Here is a 13,657-nt window from a genome sequence, read left to right as displayed (position 1 = left end):
TTGGTAAAATTACAAACCTGCTATGATGTCATACGTTTTGATAGTGGGTCACTTCCACTGATCTCTTAACTAGTGAGTTAAATTAAGACTAGTCCCACTGGAATTCAATTATATTTGGGGCAAACATAGATTTTGAAGTCCATGGACCATAGTAGCAAAGTAAATAATTCAGCAGCATTTCCGTTTCTACAGCTTGTACATTCTTACAGCAATTAGCTTAGGTTCTGCTGGGACTTTTGTGTTTACAGCATGCTTTTGAACTTTGACCTGGATACATTTCACTCTGCTTCTTTAATAACGTCTTATAAAGTACAGTTTGTTGGGTGAGCAAAATACTTAGTGCAGAAAGCAAGATAAATCCTCAAGCTAAATACTGCATATTCAGTAAAATTGGGATACGGTGATGAAAGGAGAAGAATAAAATACATCTAAATAAGGCTCAAGCCATCCTGCACTTACTGCTCCCTGACATTATGAACCCTGAACATCTCTTAGAACACTTTTAGCTTGAGCAAACCATATTGCAATGATCTAGTAATGTCAAGGAGATTGTTATAGCTATCTCATTGTAAAACTGCAGTACTGTATAAACTGATCCATGTCAATGTATTGGATTTGCTTAAGACCTGAGGCTGGTTGCAAGGACAGCGGAACACACTTCAATGTGAATTTCTGCTGAAGAAACACATCTATTTAAAAGAAGCAAAATTTTGATACAACACAATAGTTCACGTGGGGCCAAATTTTCAAAACAGGGTAAGGGCAGATTTTCAATTGATCAGCATCTGCAATCAGGGCCAGATTTTGAAATAAATTTAGCACCCTGCAGTTTCCATTGTGAGATTTATGGACAGATTTTCAGTAGGACTCATTGGCACTCAACATGAACTCAATGTGCCAAACTCTTCTGAAAATCTCTTGTGAGCATCAAGCACTTTAAAAATTCTAAAATGAGAGCCCAATCAATTCGTTTTTATTCTGGCAAATTTCCTATTGAAGTCTGGAGGCCAGACCCTCAGCTAGTGCGGGTCAGGATTAGGCACTATATCAGTAATAACTATGAGATAGATCCTCCGCTGGTGTTAATCAATGTAGCTCTATTTATTTCAGTGGATGTATGCCAATTTACACCAGCAGAAGCTCTGACCCTAAAAGATTTGCCCAAGGGCCCTTAGGATGGAGCATTTTATGGGGTTCACTATTTTTAAAAAGATCAGTGGTTTTATGGATATTTGTGTCACCGTTTAACTTCCTTTTTTACATACTATGCAGTATATTTATTCTGCAAAGGCCATGTGAAAAATGGCTCACTAAGGTTCTGATTCAGTAAAGCACTTAGCCATGTTGACTTCTATGTGTCTGCTTGTGGACTTCAAGTTAAGCATGTACTTACGTGCTTTGCTGAATCAGGGGGACAGGGCTTGATCCAAAGCCCATTAAAGTCTTGGGGGGTGGGAGGAAGGTAGGTATCTTTTCAGTGATTTCAGTTAATTCTGGATGATCCTAAGGGCTTGATTTTTGCAAACAATTACACACACATGTATAACTTCACCGATTCAGCTAAGGGACTTTAGTATGTGTCTGAATTTAAAACCATGAGCAGTCCTATTGACTTCAGTGCAAGATTAGCCCAGTTGAGGTCAATGAATGAATTCCACTGAAATCATAAATTATCTCAAGTTCTCTCCAAGCTCAGCTTAACTAAAGGTTTGCAGTCCTGGTCAACTACAGCTTCTTTTTCAGGGACACCCTCTCTCCCCGCCCCTCCCCTCCCCCTGAAAAAAACAAACAAAGCAGGTAAGTTGAACCTGCCTTTGTTCCTCAAAACTCGAAAATAAAACTTGCTGTTTTGGTGACATATTTGTTGCAAAGGGGCTTTTGTGGAGTTGTAAGCTGAGAATTTTCATCTAAACCAAGGCACTCAAAATACTTAAATTTAATTACCTCTTGCTCGTTAAGGTCTATCCTTTCAAATACAGAATGATAAACAAATCCATTTCACTAGGTGAGCCATTGGGGGCTGCTTGAGTTTTGCATCTGTGTAGCTGACAGGATATTTGAAGAGTTGTTGACTGGCACAGCACACTGTCAACTCCCCTTGTGACCTGAGAGAATGCATTTTTTTTTATTGTTGAATTCACAGGGTGAAATAATTAATTGTCCCTGCTCTCAGTCCGGTATTTATCAGGGGGCCAATTAAAATGGTGCAATACTTGCTAAAAATAATTCACGGTAACTTTCACTTCTCTTTTAGGCTTACTTACTGATGCATGACATAACACACACTGCATTTTTGAAGTACTAAATGCATTGCATGACTAGCAGTAATATGAGTTCTTCACACTTTTCGCATGAATTAACAGAGCAGCTGTCATGGATCCATAGGCTCAGTGCTATGGTGCCAGTCTTGAAGCAGTCTTTAGAGGATCCCCTTCAGTGTTCCAGACCCTCTAGGAAAGTGGTGCCCAGACCGTAGGGGGCACAGAGGAACATTCTGGGGGGCATGGAGGGGCAAGGGCCAGCCCAGCCTCCATGGGCGGTGGGGAGGGAGCACCGCCCAGCTCCGCTCTGGCTCTAGGCCCAGCCCGGCTCCCAGCTGAAGCACTGGCTTTGTCTCCTGGCCCAGCCTCAGCCCCTGACTGGGGCCTGGCTCTTGGCCCCGGTCCCATTCCTGGCCGCAGCTTCCTCTCCCGGCTTCTAGCCCTGGCCCTGGTCCTGGCCTTTGCCCTGGTTGTGGCTCCACTCCCGGCTGCAGCTCCAGCCCCAGCCTCGGCTGCACACGGTGGTAACTCAGGCTTCATAAAAATATTACCAAAAAATCCCACTTCATTACAGCAGCACTAGCCCAAGCTGAGGTGCAGTTCCACTGGTTCCCAGTGAAAATACTAAGCAGTTAAGGTGAAATTAACACAAGGGTTATGTGTCACTGAACTTCCGGGGGCTGAAGTGGGATGTAAGTGGTGCATAAATCTTGGACTGCCCCTCTGCAAAAGGGATAATTTCACCCTTAACTGAAATAATTGCAATGCAATTAAACACAATTAAACCACAGTGTGTTTTACAGTGGCTCTGTAAATGCAGACATATCTTCAGCTGGCGAAAATTGATGCAGCTCCATTGACTTTACTCCTAAGGTTAATGAATCAATAGAGTTAGGGTGATTTGCACCCGCTGAGTATGTGGCCCATGGTGTTTCCATTTTTATGGCCCTGTTACAGCAAATCACTTAAGCATGTGCTTAAATCTATTCCTATTCAGCAAAGCTTTTAAATATGTGCTTAATTTAAAGCATATGCTTAAGACCCGATGACCTCAGTGGCATGTGGATCCAATACTAATCCATATTATCAGTAGTGACTTGGATAATGGTGTGGAGAGTATGCTGAAAACACTTTAAGGTGACAGTAAATTGGGCAGGGTTGCAGGCACTGTGAAGGACAGGATTAGAATTCAAAATGACCTTAGCAAATTGGAGAATTGGTCTGAAATCAACAAGAGGAAATTCAATGAAGACACGTGCAAAGTACTTCACTTAGGAAGGAAAAATCAAATGCACAGGTGCAAAATGGGGAAACCCTGACTAGGTGCTAGTACGGTTGAAAAGGATCCGGAGGTTATAGTGTATCACAAATTAAATACAGGAACTACTTACTTAACATCCTAGTTACGTTCTTGAAAAATGCAACTTTAAGCGAAACGATGTTAAGCGAACCCCGTTTCCCCACAAGGAGGGGGTAGGTTCAAGGGAATTTTTTTTCGACAGACGTATCAAGCCAGGGGGTGCAGCAGCACCTCTAGTTGCAGCGCTTATGCACAGGAGGTAATTGTCCCGCTCTACTCAGCGCCGGTGAGGCCTCAGCTGCAGTACTGTGTCCAGTTCTGGGTACCTCACGATAAGAAAGACGTGGACAAATGGGAGAAAGTCCAGAGGAGAGCAACAAAAACGATAAAAGGTTTAGAAAACCTGACCTGTGATGAAAGGTTAAAAAAGGGGGCATGTTTACTCTTGGGAAAAGCAGACTGAGGAGGAACCTGATAACAGTCTTCCATTATGTTAAAGGGCTGTTATAAAGACGACAGTGATCACTCTTTCTCCATGTCCATTGAAGGTAGGACAAAAAATAATCTGGCAGCAAGGAAGATTGTTAGACATTAGGGAAAATTTTCCAACTGTAACAATAGTTAAGCACTGGAATAGGCTTCCAGAGGGTGTGAAATCCCCATCATCGGAGCTTTTTAAGAACAGGCTAGAGAAACAACAGTCAGGGGTGGCCTAGGTATACTTTGGTCCTGCCTCTGCACTGGGGGTTCAACTAGATGACCTCTCAATGCCATCTATGATTCTATTAGTCTATGTGTTGAGGTTCCTTGCTAAAAAGCCGAGATGGTCACCTTTCTGTTCACAACACAGGTCATAGAGCTTCTGCCAAAAGCAGAAGTTTTATAGGGGAAAAGCCTTCCAGTTGGAGATAATTGTCTTTCTATGTTATCTTTTGAACTCTCATTGCTCAGATGCATTCACTGATTTCATCCGGAGGGCAGGGACTGTGTCAGCTGTGAACCTGAGGGGCACCTAGCACATGGTGGGCACTGCTGGAATTCCAAAAACAATTATATCCAAGGAAGTTTCCCCTGAGAATCCTGTAGACCCAACACAATTTTTATTCTCAAAAATATTTGAATTTGAATCGTTGAACCACCATAAGCAAAAACGGTTACCATTGCATGCAGAGATTCTCATAACATGCAATGAATGTGACACAGCTCTTATGCTGGGGCTCTTATTCACCTAAGTCAAAGTGCTGAAGAAAAGGAATATTTCAGATTTTAAGTGGTGGGGAATGCATTGCTAAGACTTCACTTAGCATCAAATTGTGACACTCTTGTTTCTAGTGGCTTAGAGGCCTGGAATAAAAATGTCTCAAAACTTCTAATGCTGACAATTAATCAGAGATTCTGCGATAGCTCAAGTGGCAAAGCTGCTTATCTTTGGATTCATGAATACCCAGCTCAAATTATATGAGGAACAGCCAGTATCCTGACAATAAAATGAAAAGGGAACGATTCACTAGTGCTACTATGTGGACCACTAATTTGTGCCAGGCAACTTAATCACTGTTCTCCAGATGTGCTGCTGAAAGGACTTGTAAGAAGAAGCTGATGCATAGCAACTGTGACACTATATACCAAGCACTGAACTTACTGAGGTGCTGTAGATGTTTATTCCCCCTATGGTTTCTTTAACATAATTGGCAGCAAGACACCTTTTGCATTATTCAAGTAGTAATTAGCGGAAAATATACCCAATGGCCTATGATGGGATGGGATCTGAGTTACTACAGAGAATTCTTTCCTGGGTGGCTGGCTGGTGAGTCTTGCCCACATGCTCAGGGTTCAGCTGATTGCCATATATGGGGTCGGGAAGGAATTTTCCTCCAGGGCAGATTGCCAGAGGCCCTTGGGGTTTTTCGCCTTCCTCTGTGCAGCGTGGGGCACGGGTCACTTGCTGGAGGATTCTCTGCACCTTGAAGTCTTTAAACCATGATTTGAGGACTTCAGTAGCTCAGACATAGGTTAGGGGTTTATTACAGGAGTGGGTGGTTGAGATTCTGTGGCCTGCGTTGTGCAGGAGGTCAGACTAGATGATCATAATGGTCTCTTCTGACCTTAAAGTCTATGAATCTAGTTTTCATAGGTGCTGATCTATCCATTATTTCATCCTAGGACAACCCCTTAAGATTTTTAGAAGGATTTACACAGGGAAATGTCACCAGCACTGGCAAACCCTCATTTTAGGTAGGTGGTATCAGTACAAAACTGTGGGCTGGATCCTCAGCTCATGTAAATCGACAATGCTATTTTGATTTCCATAGAGTGATGCCAATTTACATCCCTTGAGGAGCTGGCCGTGCAGGTGTATATTTTCCACCCATGGCACTTAGGGATTTTTCTCTGGCACTGGTAGGTGTTAAGTCTGTCCTATTAAAGGACTGTCAGTTTTAATCATCAGCACCTGTTTGCTTTCCTTAAGTAATGGCATGCTGCCTGCCTCGTGTCAGACAGCAGTGTATAATGCAGATCGTTCTGCTGGGGAAATGACCTTTTTCATGGTACACCTTATTTCCCAGTTCGTTGTTTGGATAATTCCCTACAGGGGCTCGACTTCCCACAGCATCAGTGTTTCCTGCTCTAAACCTAGCAACTACAAATCTCTCTGAAATCCTACAAACCCAATCTTTTCTGCTGACTTTACAGAGATGGTTGCATTTGTAGAGGATGCATGAATTTCTCAAAAAAGATGGACTTAATTTCTGCAGCAAGGTCCCATGGATTTTGCAGCGGTTTCAGGTAAGAGGCTTTTATTGAGTTATTGAGTTATAGGCTTGATGTAGGAATTCTCTGGCCTGTGTTATGCAGGGGGTCAGATGAGATGAGCTTAATGGTCCCCTCTGGCTTTAAAAACTCTGTTCTATTAGTTAAATAAGAGAACAAAACAAATACTCTGGGCAACGTTCCCTATGTTATTGATCTTGTATTGAATTCAATTTATCTCACTCTGACCTTACATTTTTAGTCTTCAGTGTGCTACAGATTTTTCTCCAGGAGTGTGTAGTAGAAATTAGCATGTTAGCATGAAGGCACTCACCCCTAATTATAGGTATCTGTGAGAATAAACTAGCTTGAAGCTGATCCAGAACATTGAAAGCCAAAGGCTGGACAAGGGAAGCAAAACAGACTGGGGTTAAGAGTCTGGGGCTCTGCATAGCATCTACACATGAACAGAGAAATATTTCCCAGCGTCCGCACAAGAGGTTGCCTTTGAGGGCAGAAGGGATGTAAGTTCTCCAGGCCCAGTTTTAGATGCTCTCGAGGATGTCAGTCAGAGTACCTGTTAGTGCTAACTGCAGCTGTGATATACACTGGAGTTGGCTGAACATTTTCTCTTAAATCTGTTTTTGACTAAGTGTCTTTGTGAAGTGTTTGCTTTCCGTGGACAATTACAACAACACTGCAAACAACTTTAAAAAAACAAACAAACAAACAAACAAACAAACAAACAAAAAAACCCAACCTTAAACCCCAACAGTTTGGAAATACTCTCTTGTGAGAGCTGTAACTCTCCTGTTAGTTTGGGAGACTTGTCTCTATTCTCCTGAGTGGACTGGATTCCCCAGACAGACTATATCTCCCTGATCAATGGAATTACATCTTGTAGGTTTATTCTGAACGAGGATGTGAAACAGTGAACAAAGCATGAATTCACAGTAACCTTGTAAATATGTAAAATATGTCGGTGGGAGAAAAGCGATAGTAGAGAAATAAGCAATGTGCAACAGACAGCATGTGTGTAGTGCGTGAACAGCTCATGATCTGTGTGGAGATTAGGGCCCAGAAATTAATGAACCAATCATAGACCGTGTGATATACTGTAGACTAGAAGGTGCATGCAGCTGTCTGTTTTGGAATGTGTGTATAAGCTAATTAATAATCTTGTATTTTGGATGTGTGATATACCCGTACCCACCCTCTACATGGAAGTTGGATTAACTCTGTGTAGTTTGATTGTATGCCAATAAAGAAACCTAAGTTTCCCTCTGGGGCACCTCGCATTGGCCACTGTAGGTAGGCAGGATACTGGGCTAGACTGACCTTTGGTCTGACCCAGTATGACCATTCTTAAGTTTTTATGAATGATGAATTCAGAGTTGAGCTGAGTTCTTGGGAACTGAGAGATTAAGGTCTCAGAGAGAATCCCAACACCTCTGTGTAAAACTGGAGTAAAGTAGTGTGGAATCAGACCTACTGATTCCATAGATTCATAGACTGGAAGTATGGAAGGGACCACTATGATCATCTAGTCTGACCTCCTGTATAACACAGGCCAGAGAATTTCACAAAGGAATTCCTGCATCAAGTGCATTACTTATGGTTGGGCTAGAGCATCTCTTTTAGATGGAGACATCTGATCTTGATTTCACTGAGTCTACTTGCAGAGTATGACGATGCTTAATGTGAGTAAAGGTGGCAGGATCTCTCCCATAGTCAGTAAAGCACACATCAGAACTCTCTTAAATGATTTGATGATTACCATCTTGTTGCAGTGAATTTTTCTGCCTCCTTGAACACTCCTGCCTAGTCCATTATTTCCTTCCATTGCCTGCTTACATTGCTGAAGAACTTCTCCCACCTGCCCGGCCTTCACGGACCATAAGTCAGGCTGCAAACATTCCAGCCAAGCATATTCGCTTTAATTAGGTATTATTTCAAAATCCAAGGGTGCAGTAAACATGGGAATCTGAGCACCGCTCAGATTAATACAGCTTCTGCTGCTTTTTAACAGAAAGGGCATTAATGAGCTTTGGCGGGAGCTATGTAAAATTTTATATTGAGGAATGGAGCACAAAAGACAAATTAAAAAAAAACCCTTTTGTTTTGATGTAGGAGTTATATTTCCCATTAAGTCTCCCTATTATTCTTTTGCTTTGTACTCATAATCTGATAAGATCCTTGGAAAAAGAAAGGAATTTTTTTTCAAGTTTCAAATACCACCTATCCCCATTCCTAAGGGAACGTTGCCCAAGGAGCAGTCACAATGGTCATGATCAGTTGGGTATCAGGCAGTCTTTCATCTCCTTTGTCTTCCACCTGATGGAGAGGGAGGGGCCACTGAATAACATATTTCAGCTACCAGCTCATCAGAAAAAACAGTCAAAACGTGATGAAAGTATGAAAGTTACAGCAACAGGGAAGGTCAGAAGGCAATTGCATGGTCTATCAACCACCAGTCCTAATAAACCCAGGAAACAAAAATCGTTTTGACTCATGGGCTAACCTGGAGAAATCTAGCTGATAGCTGCATTGTTGGATTCTGTCTTTTTCCCCATGACTCCACTTGTCTTCTGAACTTTCCACTGACATCAGTGGGCTCTGGATCAGGCCCATGTTGCAAATTATTTATTTTCCCCTACTGAAGCTCAAACAATGTTTCAACAGTTCCTTATGTACATTTTCATGTGATGTAAATGGGAAAAGAGGAGATTACAGTTCTTCATGATTTCACACAGTACTTGTTCTCTGGCAAATCTCAGACTTTCACTTACCTATGATACTAAAATTGCAGCATTCCAAAACTAGCAAACATGTGGACTTGTAGATTTTTTTTAATTTTAACAAGTGGGTTGGGTTGCTGATTTACAGCAGCCTTTCACCCATAACAAATAGTGGGCCTCTTTCTCCACAGCTTTGCACCTGGTGTGGTCATTTGCACCTGAGCAAAACCAATGCAAAGTTGATGGAAAAATTCTCCCAAATCAGTTTGTTAAGCCACTTAGCATAGATGTTAATGGTGCGACAAAGTGAAAGGCAGTAGAGAGGCAGGTCCAGTGGATCAAAATCACCATGGAAGTGAGTGCAACTACATTTGAAATCAATGATCCCAGGTTAAGCAATCCCCCAAAACAGGTTTGGATGAGAATAGCAGTAGCCCAAAGTGCCATCCAAAGGAATTAGTGAGGGAAGTTGAATGAATGAAGTGGTAAGTCTGCAAAAGATAGGAAATATCCTTAGGGAAAGGAATGAGGAGGCTAAGGAGACAAGGTTCTTGTTTGGGGATTTTGATGACTGAGAAATCCTAAGGACCTGATTTTTAAAGGTATTAGGTATGTAGCTCCCATAGTCCTAGATGGTGGCTATTGTCTATTTTCAGACTGGTAGTTCTTTCGAGCCTGATCCAACAAATTCATATTCATCTGAGTGGCCTTCAGGGGGATGACTTCTGTGAGTAATTCTGTGCAAAAGTGACCACACCCTAATTTTTAATGTACATTATCTAATGTCCTATAACTTGATATGTAGTTGTGAGGAGATGCATTAAAATCTCTCCTACCATTCCCTAAATAAACAAAAAACCTGCCAAACCTGCAAGTTATGCACACATGGCCATATCCTCAGGCCATTGAAGTCAATGTGGGGCTTTGCACTGACTTCCCTCAGCTTTAAATTTGCCCTACGCATGTAAGCATGTGTTACTGTTACCCTTAGCTTCCCCCATTGCTCCCTCAGTTGGGCACCTTTTCTCTACACTTGAAGCTCCTTTAGACAGGAACAATGTGTTTGGGTGTCACCCAGAACAATGGGGACTTTATCCTGAATGGGTCCGAAGACTGCTACTGTAATTCAAATAATAAATAGTACCTAATAGCATACTACTCTTTATGTCCCCTTTCATCCTGAACCCTCTTCCTTCTGATTCAAATGAGGGCCCGATCCCTCACTGAAATAAGTTTGTGTCACTCTGTGGAAGTCAATGGAGCCAGGCCATATTACAGCAGCTGAGGATCTGGCTGTAAATATTTTTAAAAGGGGACAAAAGCTAATTTGGTATTTGCTGAGATTGCCACCACTAAAGAGTACTAACCATCAACTATGGGAACGATTTACCAAGGCCTGTGGTGGAGTCTCCATCACTGAGCACTTTTAAATCGAGATGGGATGTTTTTCTAACAGATCTGCTCTAGGAATTATTTTGGAGGAGTCTCTAACCAGTGTTATACAGGAAGTCAGACTAGATGATTACCAGATCTCTTCTTGGCCTCTATGAATAACCAAGCAAATCTGCAGTGGTTTGATAGGTGTGTGAGTCCCAGAGTCTCTTAATTCACTTGGAATAATTTATACATAAATAGTTTTTGGTCATAAAATCCTAGACTGGGTTTCCGGACCACTTTGGGGATGACTGTGCTAATCTGTTTTTCTGTCCATCTGCGTTATTGATCTTTAGGGTTTTGGGGGGATATCTGACCAGCCAGGTGGGATGGTAATTTGATGATGTCACTGAGATTTTATTAGTTAACTCTGTTTTGCCAGAGGGGTGTGTCAATTATAATGTGAAAAAAAGATAATAAAATGCATGCCAGCTGTCACTGTTTTCAGAGTAACAGCCGTGTTAGTCTGTATTCGCAAAAAGAAAAGGAGTACTTGTGGCACCTTAGAGACTAACCAATTTATTTGAGCATGAGCTTTCGTGAGCTACAGCTCACTTGAGACTCCAGGATTTTCCAGAAGGGTAAGAAAGTCGAGGCCTCTAGTAAGAAAAAAAAAGATACAAAACATGTTGGAATACATTTCACTTTCCAGACAGTGTAGAGCTGAGCTATATGTGTTCCTACAACCTCTTAAAAGACTTAAAATCATAGGTTCATGCACACTGAAAAAAGAATCATCTCTTCACTCTAGACACTTGCATTATCCTCCCAAGTGACTATGCAGTCTTAAAGTCCTCAGCCTTGTTTAGTACCTCCCCCTGTTGTCATCTCCTCCACTTGCTTTGTCTTAGGATCTCAGCTCACTTTGTTCTGCACAAAGCCCCATTGACTTCCAGTGCAGCTCCACATAGGTGCATAGGTCTATCTCCATGGAACAACCTGCATGATCAGGATCTTCCCCTGTAAGGTCTTTGATACTTTGGGGCCAGGATTCTGCTCCAGATCACGTTATAAGGGGGCTTTGTGGAGAAGACCTGGGCTTAAGTCTTGCAGGGAGAGTTGAGGAAGTTGATTTCAAGGCTGGGGCTCTGGCTCTGTAGAACATGACTGAATTGTGCTTTAGACCTTTCCTTTGTATTTGGTGGAGGGAAAGCCAGTTGCATGTGTGTGTGTAGCCCGTAAATGGGGAGAACAATGTTCGAAGTTACTGTTCTGTTTTGCAGTAAAGCCAAAGTTAATACAAAGTCTGTGAAAAAGTCAGCAGTTGAAACTGCATCCGCTGTGTCCCCCTTTACCACAACCCAAAGCATTCTCCTCCTTCTCACCTGCATGTAGAATCCTTCCATGCTCAGAGTAGCCTGCCACAGTCACATTTACACCACAGTTTGAATCATTCTTCAGTTACAATGTCTATAATTTTGAACACTTGCATTCTTTGAACATGAAGTTTCACTCCTAGGAATATAAATTTCATTCTTTCTCATTCTAGAAAAAAAATCAGGCAATATGGAAAAGGGAAATATTTGAAGTGTTTCCAAAAGTGTCTGCTCCCTGCCAGTTAGATTGCCTTGCGGGAAATGCGGGCAGCAATCTTTCTGTGTATTTAATACTGTATGCTGCAGCTGGTTACCCCGGAGATGTTGCCTGCCTTGGCTGCACCCATCCTGTGGTAATTGCTCAAGTCAAGGGGAAAGAACCCAAGTTTTGTGTCATGTTTTTTATTTCTTCTCCAATGCAACCCCCTCCACTCCCCAAATACCCCCACCTCTTTATCTCCGCATATTTTGCGTCTTTCTGGCTGACTGTGGGCTTGACCGTTCATAGTCACATAACATCTCACACCAGCAGGCAAGGGAATATGTTAGAGATTCTTAAAGACAGTGGAATTCATCCATCAAATCTGAGTCTGTTTCTTGATGATCCAGCAACATACCAGATTGCACAATGTCTTTTGACTAACCAGTTCTACAGAGAAATTCCCAGTGGTTAATGAATTACAAAAGCAGAAATAATTACTTCGATGTTATTTTTAGTTTATTTCTAGCTAAAATGTCAGCATTGTATTTCAGGGTAACACAACAACACTCAATAACTAAAGGAATCATTTTGGGGGGAAAACATTGTATTTTACATAATCCAGTCTCTGTTGTTCTTATACTTCCAAGTCAGCCACATTCTGGGCATAACATCAAAATGACCATGGACCAGATTATGAACACAGTTATATAAGTAAAAATAATGAGGCATATGAGGGAGAGAGGAAGGATGGTTCAATGATTGGTGCCCTTGCCTAGGACTCAGACAGACTGAGTATAAATCCCTGCTCAGCAACAGATTTGCTGTGATCTTGATCAAATTAGTTTTAGTCTTCCTATGTCTCTGTAAAATAGATAATAATAATGCTGCTCTCCCTCACAAAAGTTGTGAGGATACATGCAGTAAAGATGGTAAAGTGCTCAGGCATTAGGGTTTTATGAATGTCAAACTAACATAACAGGTTTCAGAGTAACAGCCGTGTTAGTCTGTATTCGCAAAAAGAAAAGGAGTACTTGTGGCATCTTAGACACTAACCAATTTATTTGAACATAAGCTTTCGTGAGCTACAGCTCACTTCATTGGATGCATGCATCCGATGAAGTGAGCTGTAGCTCACGAAAGCTTATGCTCAAATAAATTGGTTAGTCTCTAAGGTGCCACAAACTAACATGACAGGAGAATCAAAGTCAGTATGTACAATGTGCAATGAACCCCACTTGAATGGATATCTCTTTCCAAAATACATTTAAATGGTTAACATGTGTCTGCCAGATCACTGTATAGTCATTTGAGAAATACAAACATGCCAGTCAAGTAATGCTCAATTAAAGGTGCAAACAAATCCTGCTTCTGACATCTAATGCCTGTAATGTCTTGGGCAGGGGTCTCAAACTCAGTTTACCTTAGGGCCAGGGCCAGTCCTCAAATCCTCCCAGCGGGCCAATAATGTCACTGAAGATGGTGTTCAGAAAAGAAAATGTTTATATTGTATTTTTTATTTTGAATTTCTTAGAAGTAATAAAACTGTCATACAACTTTATACAATTCTTCGCCTGCCAGAGAGTTTTTAGTGTTTGCCAGACACCTGGCAATGCTTCAGTTCTGTCAGTTTGTTGATGTTTGGCCTCAGTGACTGA

At 41.7% G+C, this 13,657-nt stretch overlaps 1 protein-coding gene across 2 annotated transcripts in view; it reads left to right on the top strand.

Annotated features, from left to right (window-relative positions):
* The window catches only part of EXO5 (exonuclease 5), a 491,361-nt gene that overhangs the window by 104,066 nt on the left and 373,638 nt on the right, over positions 1-13,657 (top strand). The window lies entirely within an intron of this gene.

This window comes from Lepidochelys olivacea (genome assembly GCF_965140295.1).
Source record: "Lepidochelys olivacea isolate rLepOli2 genome assembly, chromosome: 17".
NCBI lineage: Eukaryota > Metazoa > Chordata > Testudines > Cheloniidae > Lepidochelys > Lepidochelys olivacea.
The sequence above is the reverse complement of the archived record's forward strand: the minus strand, read 5'-3'. Positions and strand labels throughout refer to the sequence as shown.